This window comes from Amphibalanus amphitrite, unplaced genomic scaffold (assembly GCF_019059575.1).
Source record: "Amphibalanus amphitrite isolate SeventyFive unplaced genomic scaffold, NRLGWU_Aamphi_draft 000059F_arrow, whole genome shotgun sequence".
Classification (NCBI taxonomy): domain Eukaryota; kingdom Metazoa; phylum Arthropoda; class Thecostraca; order Balanomorpha; family Balanidae; genus Amphibalanus; species Amphibalanus amphitrite.
In genome coordinates, this window is record NW_024881555.1 from 777,971 (window position 1) to 805,000 (window position 27,030).

General features: G+C 46.7%; 1 pseudogene; it reads right to left on the reverse strand.

Moving 5' to 3' along the window:
- Positions 1–4,130: 4,130 nt before the first annotated feature.
- LOC122378400 overlaps positions 4,131–27,030 on the reverse strand; it is a 45,337-nt pseudogene continuing 22,437 nt past the window's right edge.

The window sequence follows — 27,030 nt, forward strand, 5'->3', positions numbered from 1 at the left end:
GTACACCTTACACGATGAAACTACGTCGAGCGGCGAGCACGGATGATTCGTGAGCTTACATATAGATGGTGAAGAGACGCTATCCTCCCTCATCGCAAAAATCGTGATAAAGCAGGCGCACCTGGCGGCTGGCTTCACTAATGGCTGTAGGGGAGAAGGTGTAGGGCGGTCCCTGTTACCTGTTGAACGCTGTCGCTCGGTGCTCCATTACTGACGGAGTGCCTAGCATGTAAGGACATCCACCCACATGCACCGACGTGCCTGCCATCTAGCGGTCCGACACTGGCGTCACCAGGTCCGTGAAGGCGAAACTGTCGGAGAACGGGCAACTGAGGGCGGCCAAAGAGGCAAAGAGCAAATTATGCAGGGAAGTATTTTTAATTGTTCTGTGGTATACGCTATACAGCGCAACTGCATTTGGTTAATCATTTTGCATAAAACAAATAAAACGAATAGATACCGGACACATTCATGAAACGGAACGGAGGCATTTATGAAACGAAACCGTTTCACTGAGTGACCATGCGGATTGCTTTTTGATGTCCTTGTTTGGACAGCCACAATCGGAATCTATTCACTCACTTCTAAGAACTGTTGGACGAGCGCAGTCTTCTCAGCCGGTTTCTCAGCAGGAGATGCATGTTTGTGGCAGAAATTATCCCATAAGGAACTCAATAGCCCTCGTTCCGACAATGGACTTCATTTACCGCTCTCTAAAGCCCCGAGTTAATCTCGGTCCGGACTCAGCAAACTTGCGCTGGATTCCAAACTTACTGAGCTCGAAGTGCTGATCGTGGTCGTGGGCGTGCATTTCAATGGTTCAGGAGTACCCGATCTGGCATGGTAGGTACTGATTCTGATGTTTTCGTTTTCACTTAGCACAGCCGTTGATCTGCAGTGCGAAGAGAAGTTAGCACTATGTAAGCGGTAAGTACCTAAAAAGCACTAAGTACTTAGAAACGGTCCATTTTGAATGAATCATGCATTGCTAGTCAATAAATATTCACAGTTTTCTTTCATGAGCGCCATGGCCCCAGCCTCAGTGGAAAATTAGCTGGGAAACGATTAATTTCGTTTCATTTTCCTGCTTGTGCCCAGTGCCTCTTCCTGGTAAGTGCTAGCACGGATTAGCCTATAGGACTCGCCTATAACTGAACCACGGGGTGTGAAGGGTAGACTGTCCCGCAATGCACTCGAGTGGTGCGGGACTGTCTACATTGAGGCTGAAGTAGTAAAATCGCGGGTGCTCGTTTCGATAATGAGAGCGAGACGCGGCTTTGGAACCATTATAATCGAGCAAAACGACACACATCAGTCTTTGATGTTTAATCATATCGCGATCTTGAGACAGAATGCCTTGGCTGGAGATCAGGAAAAAATATACCCATAACAAACAAATGAAGCGAAACAGCGTTTAATATTTATTTACCTTCATTATAAAAATAGTACAAATGTCGAACAGTCATAAGCTTGCCGGACAATCAGCCATATGCAGGAAACGGCTGAAAGACGTGATCAGGGCCTAAAACGCATACGTATTTACAATTAACCCGCGCCTCACTGGGGGGCTATTTATAGCCCCCTCCCGTTTTTCTGCAATAACTTCCAAACCGCTCGACGGATCGACGCTAAACTTTCAGTACCTTTGGCTGTATCAATTTGACACCTTGTGTCAAAATTTGAACTTCGTAGCTACCATAGGTCGGCCGGAAATGACGTCAGAGTGACGTCATGTTCGTCCGATTTCGACGCAAAACATTGAACCACGGCAATCGCTCCCAAGAGCTCAGTTTTTAAGCTAGATCCAATTTCTTTGCATGAAAGGACTCAGAATTGACCGCGCTATCAAACTGCTATCTCGGATTTTCAAAATTTCGAAAATTTCGAAAAATTTTATAATAATATTCAAAATTTATATTTTTATATTTTTTTCAAAAAGTTTTTGACTTTTCGAAAAACCCGGAATATATGTGACAGAACGCATGATTATGACTAACTCTAGCAAGTTTTAGCTAAATATCTTCAAAAATGGCCAAGTTATACGCATTATTGCAAAAAATTCACAATTATTAATTTTTCAAATCAATTTTTCAGTACGTATTTGACATCGTACACCAACATAAATGGCACCATCGTGTTCCTGAGCACAAACTGCATCCAATAGACACCTTTTTTGTTGAAAAATTATAACTTCAAAATTTGACCTTTTTTGACCTGAAAGTGACCGGACCTAAGCTAAATTCGACTCAAAATGACCTCGAATGACACAGACGACATCAAATTCGAAATATATGGCCTAAATGGACCATAAAACATGTGTCACGTGACCGACGCATGATATAATATTTTCGTGACCTGTGATGACCTGACCCTGACCTGAAAATCAAAGTACAAGTTTGGTACCCTCAAGGTATCTAGAGCATCTATTCACGAGTGTGGAAACCAAAAATGAGCCTGATCTGACTTGTAAGACGGCGGCCAGAGCCCAAAATGTGAACAAGCCAAAATGCTAATAATTTTTACTTTGACCTGACCTGTGACGTCATCGGTGACCTCGAGGTCAATGAAATTAGGTTTCGCTTGACAGTTTTTCCGGGGCTATCAGACGCCGTTTGAATTTTGACGATCGGCCCAGTAGTTTCGGAGTTAGGAGGGGGGGGGCTATGAATAGCCCCCCCCCAGTAGGGCGTGTTATACACAGACCCCAGTGGGGCGCGGGTTAAATATACATAAGCTGATTTTAACCAAATTCTTTAATATTTCTGAGACAACACACCGATTTAAGAACAAACTGTCGTGTTCTGTCACTACATCGCGCTACTTTTGAGGACTTTGTACAAGGGTGTGTTCTGCTTCTTCTGGAATAATCTTTCATACAAAATATATTTTTAAGTATGTCCCATAGAGACCCTCATAATTTGTCGTCCATTTCTACTGATTTTTTTTTTTTTTTTGTATTGCCTACTCCCCTTTCAAAAACATTTTCATTTTCAATCGTAAATAATGACATCCGTCATAAATGCAAAAAATTCGGGTAGATTTAGCCTGATTGCTCGAAATCAATCGGTCACTCAGCTAGTAAGGAGCTGGAAACAGACGGCTTTAGAACTAAAACTGACCGGATTTACTGAGGAATTGAACTTAAAGCGCCCAGATTACACATCAAACAAGACTGGTGAGTTGGACCCTTCGGCCTTCAGAGGCAAGTTCTGGTGCACTGAAACTTTCCGATAGGTTCGACGCGACGTTTCAGGCGGCTGGTGTTAAATTATGCAGTATGGTAAAATGCGTTCTGGGATAAGTTTCAGCTTGGCTTCGTCTCAGAGAATGACAATTTAAAAGGCCGTATTCCTTGTCATGTTGTAAGTTACCAGTTTCTGAATATATGAATATACAAGCAAACAGTCTTAAAATGAACTAAATTGGGGAAAGGGACCCTTAAAAGAATTGCGGCCGATGTTAAAAAATGAATTGTTCCAATATGCGTATAGTGTGTACATATTGCGTATTGTGCATTTGCAATGTGTTATTTTACACGTGTGCATGATATGGGCATTGGGTACAGGGCACAGCTGTGCGGTGTGCATGTGCTTGGATTATTCGACATTGGCTGGTCGTAAAAATGATATAACGCAGCGAAATAAGCTACATATTTTTACAAACTCTTAAGCTATTTGACACCAATCGAGTAACAATAATGAAACAGTTACGACCACCGATCAACAGCCATAGTTTCGGAACAATCAAACGTTTTCCAAGACTACCTTGTCAAACGAGACATGAGTTATGGCACAAGTGCACAAACAGTCACACTCACGCATAGGTACACAGACATACATTCTCCCGCTGTCTCCTCTAGCCCTCCTCTTTCTCCCACTCTAACCTTCTTTCTCGCCAGAAAGTTGGCATCATTGAACTGAGCCTCAGCATGTCTGATGTACCCTTTCCATTCTCATTTCCAGTACAATCTGAACAATAATCAGTCGACACAACTCCGCCACCCCTGTTGGTCACAGCCGGTCTTCGTTCCCCTAGAGACCGTCCCCGCCCCGTTCCCTCTCGGTTCCCTCCCATTCCCTCCCCGGTCCCTCCTCTCTCCCTCCCTGTTTCCCCGTCAGACACGCTGGCTCGCCGGGCGGCTGTCACAACTCCCCCTGTTCCCCCGGTTCCCCCTCCGGCTGCGGCAGCAGCTGCTGCTGTCGGCTGAGCGCCTCCGACAGCTCCCAGCTGCAGCGGGCAGCGCTGGTGTACAGCAGCTGACGAGGGTCGATCCGGTCCTCCCGGGGAGTGGCCTGACGACTGCTCAGCTCACGGCTCACCTGACAGAGGAGATAACGGTGGAATTGATTCGTGACTTTATAAAAGAAACAGATGTGAGCATGGGAAAGACAGCAATTGGTATTCAGTGGCACTTGCAGTTGCCTGTGGCTAGACGATATCAGTTTTATATATTTCTGCAGTAACATCACCTGAATGGAAGTGCATTTAAACGTGAACGACGTTAGCGCATATTCAGGCATTACCATATCGGTAACAAATAAATCAATGGCTCCTCCGTTATGCTACAGTGGAAGAGCTCAGGAGCTGAGATATGGCCAAATATGACTCACATAGTGGAACCGCATAAAATTTCCTTGATGTGTTAGAATACATCAGTGACAACTTTGTTTACGCGCACGAACACGTTACGGGAACAGCAGAACATATTTTTCCTCACCTCCTCGACGCGCCTGAATACCCTCAGGAAGTTCTGGCCGGCGAGTTTCTTGAGGTCTTCCTCCGTCCAGGTCGAGTCGGACAGCAGCTCAGCAAACAGGTACGGGTACTTGGACACATCCTCCAGGCCCTCAGGTGTCCTGCAGGGCAGAGAGGGATGTAATGTCGGGGCGCGGTTGAATTTAACGCATTGACGTTACGATAAATGTCAAGCATGAATGAAGGACTTCTATATTGAAATATTTGCTGTAAGATACCAAAATGACGAAATGTTTCCAACAAATATCCGATTTGGAAATTTAAATTTGTCTGCGAATTTCCCCATGATTCATGCTCAAATTATACCCTATAGCTTGAACACCCAGCCTGCACAAATTCCAGTCTCCTGGATTATCCGTTTACCCATCGCCGCACTACTGACCAGTTGATGCCGTCGTAGCCGGCACCGAGCCCGACATGGTCGATGCCCGCCACCTCCCTGATGTAGTTCAGGTGTTCTGAAACGCCGACAGACGTCATGGCGAGTGGTTAGTGCGGCTACACACGCTATACCTCTCAACAGAGTATCGGCGGAGTGTCGATGGGAGATGTGAAACAAAATTGTGGCGTCAAAAAGATGGGGTACCTATATTTGATGTCCTCCATGATGTTGCTTGAACGGCGTAAACCAAGGTTTACGTGCGCAATGCGCATTATACATCAGGGTTATAAAATGAGATGGGGGTGTTAAACAGTATGCCCTAATGGCTGAACCTGATCTAATGCGCAACTGAATATAATAAAACATAATTAAATGCCCGATGCGACTAGAATTGGAATTGTGAGCAAACTGATTTGAAAGACTAGCCATTCAAAGCTCAAAACTCTTCAGTCCTATCACTCCAAGTCGCCGGCCAAAAGATCACGGTCGCGGTCGCTGACGGCTCACCTATGACATTGACCAGGGTCGCGTTTGGTCCGCAGCCGATAAACTCCGAGTAGAAGTTCACCATCACCAGGCCGCCGCGGCTCGCCTGAAAAATAGCGCCATCCATCACAGCCGTCCGCGCGGAGGTCCGCGCGGAACTTGGCCGCTCTGCGGCTCGCGGCCTGCACTCCGGCTATGATCGCGCCGCGCTGGTCAGCGAGCTCTGATCGATGTGCCGTGAGCCGCCTGAGAACCGACCGCCGGCAGCAAAACGACGTTAATGGCCCGATTGGCACCGGATAGATAGGACGTCTCAGCAGCTCGGCGCCGCCGTGAGACGCTGGAAACTCGTTGCAAAGGCAGCTGATAACATGCTGGGAGGAATATTTTGTTTGTTTTGTAGCTTGACTCATAAGAAATGAGTGATGTATGTGATATTACATCCATCGCTCACAATCAGGCTACAAAACAGGGTGCTCGGTAATGTTTCTGACACGGCGACTTCACTGACAATACAACCTTGCTGAAAAGGCGAAAAACCATGCCCCATATTTCATGTCTAGCCCATTTGCCAGCACTCCCTGACCCCAAGCGTCCCTCCCTTCTCCTCGAAACTCTCCCCCTCCCTCCATCGTCGCCGTCCTCACCACCAGGCGCAGTACATCGTCGGGCACGTTGCGAGTGGTATTGCAGAGCGCCCTCGCAGACGAGTGTGAAAAGATGACGGGCGCGCGAGACACCTCCAGCGCGTCCAGGGTCGTCTGGCGACTGGTGTGACTCAGGTCGACAATCATCCCCAGACGGTTCATTTCCAGAACCACCGCCTGCGAGCAGATTCAGAGGCGGGAGGGGCTCAGGAAGGTGGATCAAGGTCACTTTTACGTCATCGGTTTTAGTAAATAATTCAAACTAAATATGTGATAGATATATGATGAAGCATATCGTTTGTAAAGCATTTAATTCTGACAATTTCAAACGTTTTTCTTGCTTATTTAGTGACGACTTGAACTATCAACTTACCCTTCCAAAAGCATTCAGGCCTCTTCCCGCATTTTTCTCCTCCGTTTCTGTGGAGGCTGATGTAGCCCTGTTGGAAACGCCCATGCATGTTAAAGGTAGTGTGCCAGCTTTCCTGGACCGTATGGAGTTAATGGCCCAGATAAGGAGAACCGGATTTTTAGAACTTATCCATACCTTCAAAACTCATGGAAACGTCTTAAATTCTTCAAATTTTGAGTACCCCAGTGCGAAATTCGCCCCGACGGGTTGTCGGTCGTACCCCAACCACATTTCACACCACTATGAACAATAAATGCACACACTGAAATCGCTATTACCGATATGCTCATCCAATCAAGTTTCGATAAGCCCGTTCATCATCATCTCCTGCGGTTTCGAACACGCCTGTTAGGTGGTGCGGTAGACCGCGCCCAAAGCCAGGGCCCCGGTAACGTGAGGTAGCCGAGTCGGGGCAGCGTGCGCTGACCCAAGCCGGGGCCGCGCGTCCTCCCGGTGTCATGTGATAGCCCGGGGCTGCCCGCGGGGATGCGGTAGACCGCGCCCAAAGCTGCGGCCCCGGCTTGGGCCAGCGCACGCTGCCCCGACTCGGCTACCTCACGTTACCGGGGCCCTGGCTTTGGGCGCGGCTTCTGCTCATACTTTGTGGTGCGGTGGTGGTGCGTCGGGCCGCGCGCTCTGACTTCGGCCAAGAAAAATGCGTCAGCTGATCATTGTCATTTCTGCCACTTGCGTGTGGTGAAATGGGGTCATAACTTAAGAGACGGCTTTTTCATATCAATTATTTTACATAAAATCATATTTCAAACCATAAATAATGTTCGACAGCCAAATAAAAGAAACAATACCAATACAGGCTTACAGTTTAAGGCTCGACATTGTGTTGTCTACGATTAGACAGCTGATAACTCATTCCCGTACGTCGTAACTCTATAATGACCTTTGCTTATTGTCACATGTGCGCCGCATTCGCGATTGTTGCCGACGCCTGTTAGCAGGTCGGCCCACTACAGTTGTTATACATATCGAAAAACCTACAGTCACGAAACTGTCCGGAAAAGCCGAGTACTTTAATTTTATTTCAATATACTTGCTGAGAACTATTATATCGAAAAACCGATAAACTTTTAGGCGAAAAAGGCACTATTCCAGGCCCATTTTTGATTTTTTTTGCGATATTAGGTAAAAACAGAAGCTTCTTATCCTAGGAAAAATAAAATGGGAAATCTTTCAAATGTGGCACACTACCTTGACTATTCCATCACATTCTGAGAAAATTAACAGTCATCTCTAAAAGGTATTCTTACGATTGCGATATACGGTGCCACTCACATATCGCATGGATTACTAATTACCATACCCTCCCCTTTTAGCATACCTGAGCGCGCCCTTGCGACCACACCCAGCGACCGGGGACGGTCACTCGGAAGCACAAACTCTTTGGCTAGTTGCCAAGACGTGAGTCGGGACGCCGGTGAAAACAGGGCGCCGGAGGGCATATTAGTCACGTGACATTTGGAAGTTCTCCCCCCTTCATGGGCCTTCTATATGTAAAACATCGCGTGTGAATTTCACGAACCTTGATCAAATCGCCCCAGGCGCCCTGTTTTCACCGTCGTCCGTGAGTCGCGTGGAATTGTCTGCCTCTGTGCGTATTTGTTCCGCATTATGTCAGTGAAAAGGGTGATTTGTGATTTTCAAGTGCATGTGCATTGTGCCGCTGTGCGTCATAAGACGCAAAAAGAATTAGCTCTGCCAGTTAGCATCGCCGCAGGAAGCAGACGAACTTACAGTACAAAAGCTTTTATTCAAGAGCGAGGCGTCCACACCAGGTAAGGTAAGTGAAACTACATATTAGCAAACAAATATCACTACAAAAGTAAGCAAAGCTATTGACCAACAAATATACCTACGCAATTAGAGATAGGTTTGTGTCCATAACTAGCGCAACACAAAAAAGAAAGCATTACAAATATTTATCTCGGTAGTTTGTCTCCTCGTCTAAACAGCAATTTTAACTAATCTCTGGTCTCTCGTCTCCTCATCGTTGAGGAACGAGTTTATTGACAAAATATCACTGTCTGCCAGTGACAAACTATAAGAATTTATAACACACAATATTTGATGCCAGAGCTCGATTCATAACACTTAATCGGTTAGCCTGGAAGCAAGCTCGTTTCGCACTGCGATTGAGCAATGCATCATGCAGGCTATCTGGGAGCAATAACCGTTGATCGAATTTCACGCTGGGTTGGCCGTCAAATGGCACACTAAATATCCTCACAGAGCCAATAAATTTAACGGACATCACATCACACAGACCCCGTCGGGAGAAGGGGGCGGACGCCTTCATCCCAGTGAGTCCAGACACTGGAAATAACAACGGCCTCTTAGGGAGCCCGGCCACCGTCTCTCTCCGTGTGCTGTTGGTCGCTACGGCCGCCGCGCCGCAGCTCTAAGGCCACACGGCCGGCATTGTTGAAACGATGACGGTAAAAACGGAAAAATCCCAGCCTCTCCTTCCGGCGGCCATCCGGGCCTTTCAGCGCGGCCCCGGCGGACCGTCATCGGAGCCGGCCAATCAGGGCCCGGCGAAATGGGAGACGGGACGGGCGGGACGGGACGGGACGGGACGGGACGGGACGGGACGGGCGGACGGAACGGGACGGGAGGGCGGACGGGATAGACGAGCCAGACGGGACAGACGGGAGGAGGTAAATACACAGATGGACGGTGGGCCAAACATGGACGGGACACAGGGACAGACGGGACCAACTGAGACGGGCGGGCGAGGAGAGGGTTGCACTATTTGCTATATGCCTGCTTTGTCATATTATCAGAGAGTATCATCGATTAAAACACTGAAATAAATTCATAAAATAAAGATATTTGCTGTAAAAGAAATTAAGTGCAGATTTGGTCAAATCAGGTTCAATCAGCTGCACTCGCCGGATAGCCCGTCGTGAAAACGGCTATTCTAACTTCTAAAAACTAATGTTATAACTTGTCACGACTTCGTAGTTGGTACTGCCTGATGTCCTTCTGATGCTTGCATTTGATACGGCTACCCATCATCCATATTTCCTCGGGCCAATGACAGCTGTAGATTGAACTTGTCATAGGGACGAGCATGGTCGAGTTATTTATTGTGCATTCAGCCAGTAATGTAAGAACTTCACTTTTCACTGAAAACGCTAGTCCTACTCAGTGCCTAACTAGGGCGTGTCACACAAGAGTGAGTTCTGTTCACCTAAGTGTCACATATGACATAACTGCGTTTTACTCACCAGGGTGTGTCGCAGGTGTGTGTCAGAGTCAGATACCGCACCCCGGACTGGTAGAAGGTCCGCAGCACCGCCAGCCGAGCACCCAGAGAGTGACCTCCCTCCACTCCCAGTAGACTGGCGATCCGACCGCGACTGTGCGACTCCTCGATCTCTGGAAAAGTGACACAATAATGTGACGGGGTGAATGAGATCATCGGCGGGTCTTGGTTTATTTTGTTAAATGTTAATGCTGACCGCTATGGCGACGTGGAGCTGTGTGTTGAATAAGGTTCCACGAGGAAAGGATTGAAACGGACGTGACAGATATTAGCGAAGGTCGCCAGGCCAGTAGTTTGGGAAAACTTCTCTCTGGAGCGTGGGCACCAAAGCCATCAGAGAGATCGCTCTGTGAAAATTCTTATCCTCCCGGGCACTCAAGTCTCGGCATACGTTACTAGACGTTAACCATTCTCGACCCACGTGTTATCGAAACTGACCAGTGACCAAGTGACCGGAAGAGTCTCCAGTGAACAATGGGAAAATGAAGAACGGTATCGAAGCGGCGCCATTGATAAAAACGTCTTTAAGACGATTCTCGCAATCATATCATTAGAATGAGCCACTGACCGACAGGCTGTTGTTCTCATCAGCTCTGAAACTCCTCTCGCAATGAACAGCCAGCTAAAAGGTCGACCTTTAGCGCCAATCAACTTTTAACGAAAACGAGAAAGCAGACTTGGCTGCGCGAGCTTGGAAGCGGCCGCCGGGGTCCATAAAACCCGGCTCGGCCCTCCAGCCGGGTGTTTGTGGTCGGCCGCGAGTGGGCTGGCCTCTCGTCCGCAGCCAAATGGCCGGGTTAGGCCGGCCGGAGAGGGCCGGGGCTATCTGCCGAGGGCGGCTCTCTGGACGGCTCTCCCGGCGACTCCGGCCGGCGCCGATCGCAGGTCGTTTTCGGCGGCCGACTGCGCGTCCGTTCGGCACAGAGCGGCCGACTGAGGGCCCGTTCGGCACAGAGTGGCCGCCGAACGCGCCCCCAGAGAGCCCGGCTCGGCTCGGCTTGGCGCAGCTCGGCACGGAAGTGGAATGCAATCGGACGTGCCGACACAAATGGTGGAACTATAGCACCTGGTGGCTGCCCGGGCTGCGGTCCAATGACCCGGCCAGGCTCAGGCTCAGGTGAAGGTTAGGGTGCTTCGAGTCCGCGGCTATTTGAGCTGAGGAAACCGGGCGTACTTGAAGTGATTGCAGGAGGGTAAGTGTAGAAAATGTAGTAATAAAATGGTGGAAGGAAGGTAGGTTAGGTTTTGATCCTTATCTGGAAACCTTCAAGTGAAATTTAAAGATATTTAATTTTTTTCAGTCGAAAAGATGTAAAGGAAAAATGTTCACGCAATAAGTGAGGATTTATTATGCACAGCATATATGCATAAAGTGATAAGAACGAAGTTCTCCGAGCAACAGTTCCAAGGACTACCTACACGTGTTCGCATCGACAAATCAATGACGATGACGGCTCAGATACAAGACGGCGTCACTCACCCTGCACGCTGGTGGCTAGGCTGAGATACTGCGGATATTTTTCAACCAGTCGTCTCACCACGTCTATCTGTTCGACGCTCATCGGCACGGCGTCCATCCACTGACTCTCGCAGGGCACGTACGCCGCCCAGAACTGTCACACAAAACACAGGAGGGTCAGCAGGAGACAGACTATCACACAAAACACAATGCGGGCAGTGCGAGACAGTCTACCATCTCTCAGGTACGCCGCCCAGAACTGTCACACAAAATACAGGACGGTCAGCATAAGGCAGTTGGACTGTCATACAAAACACAGGCTGGCTTGCACGAGACAGCCATCTCTGGTAAACTAGACGGTAGAAATACAGCAGGAGACAGTCTGTCATCCCTGGTAAACTGTACGACAGGAATGATAATACAGCAGTGAGATTATATAGCATCAATTCCGAGATCAAACAACCTTCTCGCCGCTGTGTATGCCGGTGTGAGTGTGGCGCCCGGGCCCGTTCCCGGCTGTCCTATTATCTCGCACATAGATAGTTGGCTGACGGCTCTAGCGGCAGATGTGAGCGGCGTTCCCCGTCCGCTGTTCCCGCCCTGACCGGCGTGCGTATCATCAGTAATGCCAACAACAGAATGTGATGAGTCGGCCCCGCGCCGCCGGCTGGTGGCGACTGAGACTGGGAGATCAGTCTCGTACCCCGACCGCTCTCTGCTCTGTTTGGCTAGACTGTGATCCAGGAATGGTTTCTGCCAGAGTGGAGCTTATTTGGAGATTAATGCAATTTACGGGGAAGTTTGTGAGGTGGATTAAGCGGAACTTCAACGCGGTGCTACCAAACTTGAACTGTATGAAGTGTTTTCGCATCCGGGATCATTATGAAATAATGGGAAAATATCTTCACCGCAAACTACTCGGTTATGAAGCGATGCATCAAACTTAGCTCACGGGAAGGAGTTTCATTATCATCTTTCACCATCAAGTAATTTGATATTGCAGCCTTGGGATTCAGAGGTGGAACTTTTTGTTTTTCATTGGGGTTGTAGTTTGCCGGAGCCCAGGGTATACCCCCACCAAAACCCGAAAAGTCCCCGGATTCGGCCCACTATTTTTCGGGAGGGGCCCACATTTTCATGTACAAAAAAAAAAAAAAAAAAGTGGTCCATCTCCAGGGAGAGACGGCTGACCCTGTCGTCCCTCCATTGGCTATGTGCCTGGTTGTAGGCACTCGGGTATCGCCAGTCGCCACCATGGTCGTGGCCATAGGCGGCGGAACGGGGAGGGCACCGGGGAACCGTGCCCCCTTTGATTTTGGCATTTTGACATTAGCCCTATGGGCGTTGCATGGAAAGAATGGGATCAAAAGTCGACAGTGCCCCCCTTAATTGAGGGTGTTCCGCCGCTAGGTACTGGTCGTGGCGATTCGGAAACGGTAGGTAAACGCCCAAAATCACAGTCCCTATGAATACTTGTTTCTTTCCACATTTGACACAAACATTACTCAGTATTGGAGCAGGGCTCTTTCCCTACGAGTAACAATTTAAGCCACTCGTGGCAATTGACAACGAAGACCTAAACAGGAATACGTTATTTTTAGACTAAAAAACTTAAAACGAGTCCATCTTTGTATATTAATGCCACTGTCGTCTGGAATACGTCTATTACGGAAACGGGTAGTATACACCGGAATAGTGACTGATCAGACATGAGATATTTTGCAAACGAGGACAACATACCGAACACAATGCCGCAAAGGAACATAACACTGGATCTAAGTTATCTCAACCTGAGGAAACTAAATAATAAATGCCACAGCCTTTTCATATCACCGAATACTTCAATTAACTAGATGATCTTCTTTTTTCAACGAGCAAATGTACTATGCATTGTTTGGCGAAGCGTAAACAAAACGCATACTCTTCACAGCCACGATGGCTAGGAACACATAGCGGCTTGTCTGTCTGCCCCTGAGACACTGAACGTACACCGATTTTCAGCTAAATCGAAAGACCCCGCCGTTTACCGTTAAAATGTTAGTTGGCCGTTAATTCGTTAACGGTGCAAAATACCACCCCAAAGAGGTACATTTTCGGAATAAGCGCATCGAGGAGGCCCTGTACACCGATTTTCAGCCAAATCGAAAGACCCCGTCGTTTCCCGTTAAAATGTTAATTGGTCGTTAACTCGTTAACGGTGCAAAATACTACCTCAAAGAAGTACATTTTCGGAATCAGCGCATCAAACAGGCCCTGTATACCAATTTTCAGCTAAATCGAAAGACCCCGCCGTTTCCGGTTAAAATGTTAATTAGCCGTTAACTCGTTAAAGGAAAAGGGCCACCTTTAACATGGGGATTGAAACTGAGATAGCCATCTTGTAGCCCGTGTCCGAAAACCCACCAGTCTATATCGTTACGGCCGATTTCGGCTTCCATTCGTAGGTATCGGCAATTTTAAAAGAGGAATGCGTCCTTATCCCAGGAATGCGTCCTTACCCTGTAATACAGCCACCCGCGGCGAGGCTTTGGTTTTTTACCAATCAGCTCCAATCAGCTCAACTTTAACCAATCAGCTTATCTGACACAATCCGACGAGTCTGTCTTCTGAACGCTGATTGGCTTGAGTGTGACGTCATCGCTATGCCATCATACAGTAGGTGCCGTAGAGAGTATCAACATAGTACCAATATGTTAAATAGTTTTAAATACTTTTCGCGAATTGTGCACTTCTGGCACCAGTTTTAAAAAGAAAATGAAAAATAATAATGTCAAAATGCAAAACAACGATATCTTCATATTTCACGAAGGTGGCCCTTTTCCTTTAACGGTGCAAAATACTTCCCCAAAGAGGTACATTTTCGGAATCAGCGCATCAAGGAGGCCCTGTATACCGATTTTCAGCTAAATCGAAAGAACCCGCCGTTTCCCATTAAAATGTTAATTGGTCGTTAACTCGGTTACGGTGCAAAATACCACCCCAAAAAGGTACATTTTCGGAATCAGCGCATCGAGGAGGCCCTGTACACCGATTTTCAGCTAAATCGAAAGACCCCGCCGTTTCCCGTTAAAATGTTAATTGGTCATTAACTCGTTAACGGTGCAAAATACCACCCCAAAGAGGCATATTTTCGGAATCAGCGCATCGAGGAGGCCCTGGATACCGATTTTCAGCCAAATCGAAAGACCCCGAAATATGCTGCTGTGAGGCTGATATTCGTTGCTGCTGATTTGACAGACGTCGCCAAAACCTTGCATTTGTATCAAATGCGTCATGCTGGCTTACATGTGACTTAGTTTGCATCGTTTGCATTCTGTTCGCGAACCTGTCAGTAAGATTATCAGCACTAATTATCGCACAGGATTGGTTTTTACTTTTTATGGTCGTCAACGTTGATTTCAAGTGTCGTCATTTTAGCCAAATATTCGTGCTGATTGGTGGTATTGTGCCAACTGACAAAATTGCGAACAGAGTGATATTTCGCTTAAGAAATGTATTTGATATTATGATTATGGTGATTGAATGCTACATAGGGTGGAGGCTTAGGTTAGGTTAATTTATTTCTGAAGCTTACTGTTTTGTGTCAAACTTTTCATCTATGCTTATCTCTTTGATAAGCACAGCCCACAGGTATGAAATATTTAGTGAGAAAACCCAAAAGTACACTGGCGGATCAGGATCCAGGTGGGGGGGGGGGGGGCAAAATGGGCATTTGCCCCTCCCAAACGGCATAATTTTAATATTACGCCTATGGACGAGGCATGGAAAGAATCGATAAATTGTTATGGTTTGCCCCCCCCCCCCCAAACTCTGAGCTGGATTCGCCACTGCAAAAGTATGATGAATGTTATGATTTTTTTTTTTGCTTTGGCTTCACACTTTCATGTTACATGTTAAGATTTTTTGGAACACTTTCAATATGATTCACTTAGTATGCTTAAGAAGTGTGAAGTGATTGACTTTCATATCATGCTCTGCTCACTGTCTCAGCGGAATAATATGTTCTTAACAGAGCACTTTCAATGTTTTTAGCATCTGGAATTCAAAAAGATGTCCTAATTTATTGATATCTTCACTTTCTTGATATATCTCAATTATCTGCTTCTGTAGGGATACATATTTTGTTCATTTTCATGTGTTTCAGGCTAATTCTTAATTTTCCAATGTTGGGGTTGTAGTTTTGCCATTGGGGTTGTACTTTTAAAAATTGGGGTTGTAGCTACAACCGCCACGGTATATAAAGTTCCGCATGTGTTGGGATTCCTTTTTTATAAAACACTCTGGATATAGGTACCTAACCACACAGACTAGGGAAAAAGTTATGGCACAATTACATCTGCCTACTGAATTGCCCCAGAGCGCTGGCAGAGGCTGGGCAATAATCGTAATTCCACATGATTCACACGAGTTCTAACTGACGGAAGTTGGTTACCCGTAACAACTACGGAACAACAATGGTTCTCTGGAGTTAGCCAGTACGACTAGCAAATATTTCACTCGGGGTTCAATCTATGCCGACCAGCTCGGCACACTGATTCCGATAGGGCGGCACCGTCGGCGCATAGCCCGTCGAGGCCAAATTAATGTCCGAACAAATGCACAACTCGGGCTATGATGTTCCGTGCTGCTGCCCGCCGGCCTTCAAAGCGACGTCCAGCCTTCGCTGTTGCCGGGGAGCTCGCTGTGGAATCATGGCACGTCGCCCTGTCGCCGGTCGGCGGTCGGTGGACGGTGGACGGCCCGGCGGGGGTCTGCGGCCAGGGTCCGAGGCCGGAGTGCGAGGCCGGCGGACGACGGTCCGATTCCGGCCCGATCGGCCGGGGCGGGGCGCTGCCACGGAATGAGATCTGGGATGGCACCGCCGGCGGTCGGAATGACTGATAGCCACAGCGCCGCCCACCGAATGCCAACCGTTTGGCCGACACTAGCCTGGCCGCGCCACTGTGGCCCCCGCCGACCGTTCTGCCGCCGTTCGCCGCTGTCGATCGCCGGTCACAGCCGCAGCGGACGGATGGGGATCGTTTGGGACAGCCATCAGCCTGTGGTAGCATGGTTGGTCCACAGCTTGGCTTGCAAATCACCATCTGTGATGTAAGGGATATTTTTGATTTATTATTTAGTGGGAGAAAATGGAAAGAAGGCATACTTGTGCTTACGCTCGTATGCTTGCGCATTGCGTATATGCACACAGAAATAAGTATGCACAAAATAGAGATTCAGTTTTCCGCTATTATGAAAACCATTCGGAAAGTTTATCGATTTTAAAGATGTTAACGCTAATAGTTTGTTGAGAATTACGTAGACTTGTTTATGTTAGATTGACGTCCATTATAAAAGTAGGTAGGACGAAAAATTATCAATGCTAAACTTAACCAAATATAGCGAGCAATATAGAACGTACACTTTCCAACTGAAACCTTGGTTTTGCTTTTATGTAGAGACATGCGAGGCGAATAAAAAGTGCTATGTTAGGAGAAGCTCAAAGTCACCATCAAAGATAATACTGCTCGTTTGCGTCTGATCTCCACCCCATGCATGACAATGGTCATTGGTCAGCAATACAAATGGCCATTATATAGGCCGGATCCCCACGGGACACTGGGATGGTCGCCGGTGGAAATGTCCTGCGGCTCCCGCCTGTCCCCGATCAGCGCGGCGGGAAAAGATCAGTCGGTCGGTGGACGACCCACGGTGGGGTGGCCTATTTCAATTCACAGAAAGTATGTAACCCAAACGTGAGAAAGGACATTGGGAGAGGGAGGAGTCTTATCGTACCCAGCTCAATTGAGAATGGCTTTATTGCGTTACATTTTAATTGCAAGTAGCCTGAAGCTGAACTCGGTTTCTATTCTACGTAATGATCTATGACCGAGAACTAGTCTGTGACTGTGTTTAGACCTTTTGCTGACCTATGCACGGGAGGCGGGAACTGACCTGCTGCCGACCTGTGACCCGGAACTGACCTGCGCTCCAACCATCCCTCTCCTAAGCCGGGGCAGGTCGGTGTGTGACCACCGGCTGTTGTTCCACGGCGCCACCTGACGCAGGTCCGCCGCGAAGTCAAAATCCTCCACCTCGTTGTGGACAAAGTTTCGCAGGTTCCACGGAAAGTCGTTATGCCTGTAACGGGAGACACACGCACGTCACTGAGTGTGACCGAGCCGCGGCCGGAGCCGCTCAGGTCAGGGGCTCTGGTGCCGCTCACTGGGACTGCTAATTGTCCTAGATTTTGGCACCGGACCTGCTCGGTGTCAGAGCTGAGACCCGGAAATTCTGCAAATCCAGCCGCAATGGAGAGCCCACGTCGGGCGCTGATAAAAGGTCGTTTCTGGCTGGGTGAATTTCCTGGAGACAGAAGACAAACTAATTCGACGAAGCAACTGTCGATACAGCCGGGGTGGGTCGCGCATTTTATCATATATGAGGGGCGCAGCGAAGCGTGCTAACAGTCACTTACTTTCCGTGGAGAGCGGATTAGTTTGATAAATGGCTCTCCACTATCTTCGAGGAAGTAAAGCTGCCCATTTAATAGCGCAATTTATAACGGTGTCTCGCTACGCAAGGTATTAGCTTTGACTGAGATGAGGGATACATGGGCAACGGGAATAGTATTTATTTGTATGACGTAGTGCTTTACATGACATCGCCTAAGCGAAAAAGTCACTTAACCCGCGCATGACTGGGGTATTTTCCATAACGCGAGTGACGGGGGGGGGGGGAGCTCTCCAGAGCCCCCTCCTATCTCCGAAACTACTGAGCCGATCGTCAAAATTCAAACGGCGTCTGATAGCCCTGGAAAAACTGTCGAACAAAACCTATTTTCATTGACTTCGAGGTCACTGATGACGTCACAGGTCAGGTCAAAGTAAAAATTATCGACATTGTTGCTAGTTCACAATTTAGGCTCTGACCGCCGGACCGCCGGTCCGATCAGGCTCATTTTTGGTTTACACACTCCTTGACGGTTGCCTTAGATACCCTGAGGGTACCGAACTTTGACTTCGAATTTTTAAGGTCAAGGCCAGGTCATCCTAGGTCACGAAAATTGTATATCATGTATCGGTCCCGTGACGCATGTTTTATGGTCCATTTTACTCGTAGATTTCGAAAATAGTGTCGTCTGTGTCATTTGAGGTCATTGTCAGCCGAATTTACCGGAGGTCAGGTCACTTTCAGGTCAGAAAAGGTCAAATTTTGAAAATGAAATGTTTCAACAAAAAAGGTGCCTATCAGATGCAGTTTGAGCTCAGGAACACGATGGTGCCATTTATATTGCTGTGCGACGTCAAAAACGTACTGAAAAATGGATTTGAAAAAACATAAAATTGTAAAATTTTGACAATAATGCGAATAACTTGGCTATTTTTGAAGACATTGGGCTAAAACTTGCAAAGGTTGTTCATCAGTGTGTGTTCTATCACATATATTCCGGTCTTTGCGAAAAGTCAAAAACTTTTTGAAGAAATCAAAAAATATATTTTTGTAATTGTAAATACATATTTTTCAAAATTTTCAAAATTTCGAAAATTCGAGATAGCAGTTTGATAGCTACGTGTATTTGTAGTCCACTCAAGCAAAGAAAATGGATCTAGCTTTAAAACTGAGCTCTTGAGAGCGTTTGCCGTAATTCAGTATTTTGCATGAAAATCGGCCGACATGACGTCACTCTGACGTCATTTCCGGCCAAACTATAGTAGCTAGAAAGTTGAAATTTTAACACAAGGTGTCAAATTGATGCCTCTGAGGGTACCGCAAGTTTCGTATTGATCCGTCAAACGGTTTAGAAAATATTGCTGAAAAACGGGAGGGGGGCTCTGTAGAGCCCCCCCAGTCATGCGCGGGTTAACAACTTACGTTTTGTACTTATACTATTAAAGCATGCTGAGTAATTGATTTGACTAATTGTTATTGAGAATTATCACGTTCTAGTTCGGAGAAAACACGCCTGAAATAAGCTAAATTATTATATAGGCCGTCAGCCCTGTGACTCAGCCTGTAGACAATACATAGAACTTCCGCTGATGAAATCCCGAGAGTTCCTCCGACGCTCAATATTTGAGACTCGTAATGGAACTGGCCTTAGACTGAAGGGATCAGCGCTGGCTGGTGCGCGTCTAGGCAGTAATGTTACACGTTTTCACCTATGCTGAAATGCTTTGAGCCTCTAGTGTTCTGATTATTTGTAGTTTTCAAATCTGCCAGTTCCGATTGGCCGATCGATGTAACACTTTTGCCCAGCACTATGGCTATTAGTCTGGTTTTGTTAATCGGTCTATTCAGAAGAGCAGGCAGACAAAGCTGGAACACGCCTCCATTATCCGGATCTAGCCGCCAGGTATACATGATAAATAGTTTCCCGATCCGGTGATACCGGGCGATGCCGTGGTCGGGAGCTTTGCCAGTCCCCAGCCCCAGGCGCAGCTTATGCCATATCTAAGCCCGCTATTTTGTTTGTACTTTTTATTCATCATCGCTGGATAAAACTTAGGGATAAAGAGTTTAACCCGCGCACCGACGGGGGTCTGCGCCAACTTCGTACCGACGGGGGGGGGGGGCGGATGACCGCCCCCCCCTGAGATCTCGAGAACGAAGCAAGATAGCGACAAGCGGTAAACGGCATCGGATACGCACGGCCAAGATCTACAATTTTTACTGAGGTCATTTTCAGGTCAGGTCAAAGATGACGTCACAGGGGTCGAAAAAGTCAAAATGGCGGCGCTAGATATGGAGAGTTTTTCTCGAATAACTTTCGAATTAGTCAAGATAGGAACAAACTAAGGGCATCATCGTGATCCTCTCGTCAATCCGCATCGAATGATATATATGTTGACCTCGAAAGGTCAAGGTCAAAGGTTGACCTCAGGTCACGTGACCTCGAGGTCATCATGTATATCATTCGATGCGTCTTGACGAGCTGAACACAATGAGACCATCCACGCGTCTGTATCTTGTTCCTGTACGGAGTTATTGGCCAAAAACCTTTGGTGACCTTTGATGACGTCACATGACCTCACAGCTGCCCAACAGCAAAACAGACCTCAAGGTAGTGAAGGTTGATCGTATATGAAGTCATGTATGGTATATGGGGCCATTCCGACCCGTTTTAGTGGTAAAAACAGGGAGTTGATTTTTCCCCCATTGACTTATAATGGGGAGGTCGCGAAATTGACCTGACCTTAGGTCACCGATATCAAAATTCCGAGATATACAAATTGTAGCTACTAATGACCTAATAATATCCTGCGAGTTTCAAAGGCCTCCGACATCTACTGTAGCTCTGGCACGGTGACAAAGTTGCAAAAAAGTGACTTGAGGTTGGGTCATTCAAAGTGACCTGGTGACCTGACCTTAAAAGGTAGGAGGTTCAAACTTGCACACCATGTGTAAAATTGATAAGGTTATAGTCATACCAAATTTCGCGGCGCTACGCGCCGCGGTTTTCCCGCTATTCGCGAAAAACCTCAGGGGGGGGGGGCGGATATCCGCCCCCCCGTCGGTGCGCGGGTTAAATTCATCTCAGTATGTAATGTCAGCTTCAAACGGTAAAGATTCTTGCTCTACACCCGGCCAGCGGTGGTGCTTTGCGGCACAGCATGCGCTAGGCGTCAACACCTAGAGCCATCTAGCGGCTGTCTGAGTAATTATAGTGCCCGCGCGTCACAGAGCTTCTCGTCGGGAGCGGGGAGGGTGCTATCTATGTAATCATATGTAGTCCTGGAGTCCTGGACAAATGGATGCATGGAAAAGTGACTGACATCATAATGAAGATCATAATAACAAATGAGTTCTTGTTTAGGAACACTCAAGCACACAAAGTGTCGACGACAGGGTTGTGCTCGACTCAAAAAAATTTGCCGACTCGACTCATCATTCAACTTCAGAATGCCCTGACTCAACTCTGACTCAAACAAGGAGCTGATTTTTTCCCTTGACTCGACTCATGACTAAAGCGGCCCAATGAAAATATGAGTTGACTCAAGCTTGACTCAAATTTTTTGTTGAGTCAAGTGTGTTGACTCAAAATTGACTCGGATAAAAAAGTTGTTGAGCGGGGGGGGGGGGTGAAAAAATCCGGCAGCAGGGCCAGGCCTAAGTTGTTTAGCGGGGGAGAATGAAAAACTTATACTATATATTGTTTCTAGAAAGTTTAGTCAGCTGACTTATGTTCCTAAATGTTTTTGACTCAACTCAATGTCAAAAGTTATTTAACTGACTCAACTCTGACTCAACTCAACACCTTAATATTTTTGTCCGACTCAACTCTGACTCAACTCAACAGCTCAACATTGTATCAGACTCGACTCAAATCTGACTCATTTGAGTCAGAGTCTCATTTAAGTCAGAGTTGAGTCAAATTTTTGACTCGACTCATGAGTCAAGCACAACCCTGGTCGACGATGCTAACGATGGCCACAACTATTAGGAACGCCACCTATCTATATTTTTATCTAACTTCCTGTCTATGGAATCATGCTTAAAACGTTGGCGAGTGGTTTGAGAAATGTCAAGACCTCATTCCATTAGGCTTACCAAGGTTCTTACAATCTACCTACATATATAGGTACATATATAGGTACCTAGTACATATCCATTCTGGCAGTGGCGACTTCCTAATATTACATTTCTTGCTCAGTTCGATTGTTGAACGCAGAGGTATAGGCTGCACAAACGCTGAAATAAGACTTCTATTTATAGAACATACCCAAGGACAACTGTTTTAGGTAATGGTTGCAGAAAAACGAGCTCACAGGTAGATTGACGTATACCTGCATCCTAGCCCTCGCCCTGGCAGGGCATTTTTCATAACACGGCCTGGCAGGGGGGTCGATGCGACCCCCCCTCGCGATTGGCTCCTATGGCACCTAGAAACACCAAATTTGGTAGGTAGGTGGGCCCCCTGGAGTTCTTGCCCTTGTGCAAATTTGGTTGCTCTAGGTCAATATTTAGGGGGTTTTTGGGGGGTAGGTATAAATGTAAAAATTTCGCTAAAAACAGGTCAAAAGTTTTTCGCTTATAACTTTTGATCTAATTAAGATAAAGCAAAAAGAAAAGCACCAGTGAACTCAGCACGTCAAGGCGCGTCGAATTATATACTTTTAGCTTGCTTAAGTGTACTTAAAGTTTTTCTTAAATTTTAAGTTAACTTAAATTAATAAATTAAGTTCAAGTTAACCAAATTGCATCATATCGCATATCATTCGATTCGGCTGATCACCAGGAACACAATGATACCATTTTTTAAGCTCTAGCGTCATTATGTGCCAAGTTATTGGCAAAAACGTCATTTGACCTCAGTTGACCTCATTTGACCTGACCCATGGATAAGTACACCAAACAAAGAAGGACCAAGTGACCTGCTGTTAAGTACTGTGGTTTCAAAGCACAAAAGTGATAGAACGAAGCGGATATCTCCAGTATTTTTCGAATTTAGTATTTTCCCATAGGCTTAACATTACGACGTAATGACCTCTAACTGACCTCAGGTCAGTGACCTCAAAAAACCCGAACTATATGTTATACAACACGGTGAACTTAGCACATCCTAAAAGTTTGAAGGAAACAGTCCAAAACTGTGAGTTGGACAGGTGCAAAAAGAAAATTGAAATTTGACCATGACCTTGTACCGGTTTTTCTGACCTGGTGACCTGACCTTAGGTCACCCGGACCTGAAATTTTCAGGTCATATGTAAAAAGGCTGCCCCATAGGCTGTGCCAAATTTGCTATCTTTGAAAAACCTTAAGCGGGGTCGCATCGACCCCCCCTGCCAGGGCGAGGGCTAGAGTTCAGACTTTTTAAGAAGCTGAGCATAACAACTAACTCTAGCTAGTCCGCATCGACCTACTAAAAGGTTTAAACTAACCGTTTTCAATGGGCATAACAAACTTGTACTTAACACAATCATACATCAGAAGTTATTAGCCGTTTCCACAACGGCCATCTGGTACACATTTGGTGCACATCTGGCGCAGATTAGGTGCAGATTTGGTCAAATTAGGTTCAGTGTGTCTCTTAGTAGCTATCAGCTAGGGTTGCACTATTTGCTTATATACCTGCTTTGTCATATTATCAGAGAGTATCATCGATTAAAACACTGAAAGAAATTCACAAAATAAAGATATTTGCTGTAAAAGAGATAAGGTGCAGATTTGGTCAAATTAGGTGCACTCGCCGGATAGCCCGTCGTGAAAACGGCTTTTATTAACCATCGTTATACCTTGCAACTGTCTTTGAATGCACGAAGCATTTAGAGCCCGCCTGTACGCATTCAGACGCTCTGTTCCCTAGCACCATCAGTGTGACCTGAATGTGACACTCTCAATTCAGTGCGCTGATTGCAATCTCTGCTGACATCGCGGACAGTTCTCGTCTGCCGCTGAGGATCGATCGATGAACGTGCGCTGTTACTCCGTGTAGCCGCCGCCGACGGTGATCTATGCATCGATCGGCGACGAGTGAACTACGAGGATAGGGCTTAAAACAGCTGCACGGCGGCTGTACCGTGCCGTTTAGCCTAGGCAGCAGGCACTGCAAACTAATACCTAATACGACTGTGAGCTACGGAATAGTGTTTTTGGCAGTGGCGTCAGGCGTGCATTCAACGCCAGATTTTGGGCTGTCTCACAGAAGGTTCTAAGTTTTCCCTCAATAAGCAAATGGGTTGAACATTCACATAGTGCTTCGGAACAGAACAGACAGTTACTTTTGCCATTTTACTACATAGACAAAACGTCACATTTGAACCAGTATTTATGTGCCGTTCTTTCGTTTTTTCATTCTAACCATTGTTCGTAAATGTAACTCAACCACGCCGTAAAATGAAAATAACTACACCAACTGCATTTATGGACCCGAGATAATAAAACGTTGAGTGAATTTTCCTGGCCTATAACGGCTCCACCCATCTATGCTTGCTGTGGCAATAATTCTTTATGACCAAAACCCGTATCTTTGAAACACGGCCCGAGCCATAAACAGGAGGAAATGGACGGTTTTGGCTTATCAGTATGCAGCATGGACGGCCTCCGTGGTACTGTCAATTTCGTCAAAAAGGAAACGCTAGTACGCATTTTTTTCTTACTCAGCCACGGCGATGAAAAAAAGATGTGTTGTTATCAAACTTCTCAACTAATGACGAGACAGGGAAGGGGAGCCAAAGAAGACGAAAGGAAGCAGGTAGAGAGAAAAGAAGTGGATACGAGGAGAATATGGAGAGCTGAAAAGGGGGAGAAATGAGAAAGGAAAAAAGGAAACAACAATGGTATCTCATTTATGGTGATTTTATAAGAACCAGTTCTTGACACAGAGTAACGATAAAATGTCGTTCATTGATATGGTAACACGCACGTGCATCAGGGGCCGTATTCACGTCGATCATTTTCGTAAGAATTTTCTTACGCACGACCTACTTCTTACGAAAATTTGGTATTCACGTCGACAGCAAAAATATCTTACGAATAAAAAAATTGTCGTAGACAGTTTGCGATTCACGTCGACTTTTTCTTAAGAATTCTCGTAAGAATGTCGTAAGTGCGATTCACGTCGTGTCATCTTTAGAATTTCTTAAGTTTTTCGTAAGAACATAATGTTAACGGTATGGTGGACTTACGAATACTCACCGAGCTGTCGTAAACTGACGCAACGATAAATCAGTGCAGTAGGCTGAGACTAAAATGACGAATTATTTTAAGAATTGACACTAACGGTTGTCTGGACTAAGAATGGCTGTTATTATTGAGCAAAATTATTACCAGCGAGCGAGTGAAGCGAAGTCTTTTCAATAAAACGGGAAAATATCAGTATGAGCGTCCCGGCCCGGCCTGTAATGCTTTTGGAGGCCTATATCTCATCAACCGCTGGACTGATTGACCTGCGGTCTTTTTGTTGGGCTGCCCCATCCCTTCTAACCCGCAATTTACTATCTTGATGCATCTAATTGACCATCGTGGCACGTGCCACGTGAGAAGTCAAGGGCGTCCAAGCTCAGAAGTAGCGTTTTTGAGACTACCAATTTCTGAAAGTGGGCTTATATCTCAGCAACCACTGCATTAGGACGTTTGACTTGCGGTAATTTTTTTTAGGGTAGCTGTAGCCCTTCTACTAAACATGGGGTACTCTTGATTCATGTGAGTGACCACCCGCTGCACGTGCAAAGTACAAACAGGTGTCACGTTTTTTCTTATTACAATAACTCGGCAATTACCGGCCCGATTGTGTTGAAACTTGGCATGTGGGTAGGCACCTCCCGGGAAATACGTTGTCATATGTCACGGTTGAGGTGCTACTGCACGTGCGCACGAGCAGGGGTCGCTTCCAGATGTCGAGAACGCCTGGACCGTTTGCACTCAAACTTTGCACACGGTTATAGGGACCGGTGCGAAGGGTGCCGGGCAAAATCCAGTTTGAACCATTTTACACGTGCGCACGTGCAGGGTGCCGCTTCTACATCTCAAGAACAGCTGGGCTGATGATGATGCGCTCAAGTTTGGTCAGCGGCCAAGCCGATCAGCGGCCAAAAGGCTGGGGGGTCTTACGGACCCCACCAGTGGTGTAACTTTCTATATGTATGGGGGTGCAGGTGCTTCCCCATCCACTAAAAGTGCATGTCCATCAATGTCAAGAAATAAGGCACCTCATGCAGAAGTTGGGCTTGCCCAGTAGAAGAGGGGCGCCCCCGGCCCCAACACTTAACAGTGGCGCATTTTTGGAACATTTGGAAGTCCCTCGCACTTCTGTACAGTGCATGTGGGGGGGGGGGGGGCTCACTCGCGCGCTGGCTCGTTTGTCGCCCCAAAAGGCGTCTTGCTGGTTTCACTAAAATGAAATGCACATTGCACAAATGCATGGATAGTTGTAGAAAAACACGGAACCAATAGTGCATGGACGCGTATCGATTATTAAATCTTCATCAGCATGGCATAACCACAAAGAAAACAAGATATCTTGTTTTCTTTGTGGGTATGTCATGCTGATGAAGATTTAATAATCGAAACGCGTCCATGCACTATTTGTTCCGTGTTTTCTACTTGTCTCTATCAATTATATACAATGGATAGTTGTGTAAATCCCTACAAGGAGGATCCCTAAATCTCAATTATTAAGGCAAAGGTCAATGCACCAAACGCTTCTTACGAATTTCTTAAGAGATTCCTACGAATTTTGACGTGAATACCGATTTTTGTAGATATCCAGACATTTCGTAAGAAAAAACTTAAGAAGTGTCGACATGAATACCAAATTATACTTACGAAAGAAAATTGACTTACGAAGTCGACGTGAATACGGCCCCTGGTCTGGTAAAAAGATGCATGCATCCTTGCAAAAGTCACACATGTGATATCCCTGTCAAGCGCCTGTTTGCCTTTTTTGTTATACGCACATTTATGAGTGGCACACCTGTCAGTGATGTCACTCATGCGTCCATGAACGGCACATCGGTGTATGACGTCACTCACCCGTCTATGAGCGGCACCTGTTGCAGCAGTGACGTCACCAGCTCGAGGCGTTGCGCCAGGCTGGCGCTGCGTCGCGCCTGTAGCGCCAGGGGCACGCCGACACCAACACTGGTGGCGGCGGCGAGCACCATCACCACGCAGACGACGCACCAG